The sequence below is a fragment of the Salvia hispanica genome, chromosome 1 (assembly GCF_029641045.1).
Source record: "Salvia hispanica isolate PSC_SH4W2 chromosome 1, Shi_PSC_v1, whole genome shotgun sequence".
Taxonomy (NCBI): Eukaryota; Viridiplantae; Streptophyta; class Magnoliopsida; order Lamiales; family Lamiaceae; genus Salvia; species Salvia hispanica.
Genome location: NC_142692.1, coordinates 63,070,288 through 63,071,843, shown reverse-complemented (window position 1 = coordinate 63,071,843; position 1,556 = coordinate 63,070,288).

Genomic DNA, 1,556 nt, shown 5'->3' with positions numbered 1-1,556 from the left:
GAATCTAGGCAAAGGTTGGGTAAGGTATCAACTAGATCCAAAACATAATTTAAGCCAAAGATTTGTAAGTAAGTACATGATTAGGCCTGCTTATTTGGCCGGTTCCGGTTCTAATCGGACCGGTTTGGAACCGGCCGGTTAAGAACCGGTTAATTCCGGTTCCGAACCGGAACCAATGTGTAATTTTAATCCGATTTTTTTATAATTTTAAATAATTCAATACTAAAAAAATAATAATCCAACATCTAGAAATATAACAAATAATACCTAAAAATTCAAATAAATACACAAAATATACAAACCAACAATACAATAATATTCATATACTGATAAGAGTGTTGCCAAGTGTAATAGGTCGGACTAGTTTATGTTAGCAATTTTTTAATACAGAAATAGGAGTTCTAAACTTTAGCAATTTTTTTAAAAAATGAGTTTTAAAATTGAATTCCATTTTCTCTTTTTTGGCTAAACAAATATTCATTGGAATTTCCAATACTAATTGATCTTGGTGTGACTTTTTGGTTTATAACGGAAAAGTTAATAAATTATTCACAAATAGGTTAAAATCGTATGTTAAATGAATTGTTACATAAATTTATTATAAAGTTAAATTTCTATCGTATGAAATGATATTGTATTTGTATAAGTTCTTTTGGAAATTAAAAACAAACTTATGATGTCCTACTCATTGTAGTTAGTTCATAAAAAATGGATTAGGGAAATAATTGTAGATTCAAAGTATCACGGTTTAAACATTTTAAATACTTTAGAAAACAAAGCTCGTAAATCTAACACTGTTTATATCTAAAAATCACTCAATGTTTCAAATTATTTTACTTTAATTCAAAATTAATTTAATTAAAATAGATTTATTAGTATATTAAATTATTAAAAAATAAAATTGAATTATAATCCGGTTCCAGTTCGGAACCGGAACCGGTTTTATTTAAAAAGTTGGTACCGGAACTAGAACCGAATTTTTCGGTTCCTCAATTAACCGACCGGTTCTGGTTAACAGAGAACCGGAGAACCGTTTAAGCATCCCTATACATGATTACATACTCCCTCTGTCCCATAAAAAAAGGGGAATTGGGGGAATTAAGAAGCGGGGAAGAAAGGGGGAAAACGATCAAAGGGTATATGACACATGGATCAATAGATGAAACTTTAATACCAAACCATAGTTTGAAATCATGAAGCAACAAAGTCTTTATGAAAATAGTCCAACAATTCAAGGAAACATAAGAGTTTAAACTTAGAGTAGCGGAAGCATTTGAGAGTTGACTACTACTATGTATGAAGACACAAATAGCAATCGAAACATTGATTGAATACGATCTTTGTCCCAATGCTTAACATTCTCCGTTCTCGTCTCGTCTCAACCTGCACATAGAAAAAACACATGCATGACTGAGTACTTGGTGCACTAAGTGAACTCATGCCAAAAATATTTTTATCAATAAAGTTATGTCCAGCCATCGTTGAGTGAATCTCGGATTTTTACTTTAAAATGTCGAGAAACACTAAAATCATTTCCATCGTTAAAGGTGTCTGCG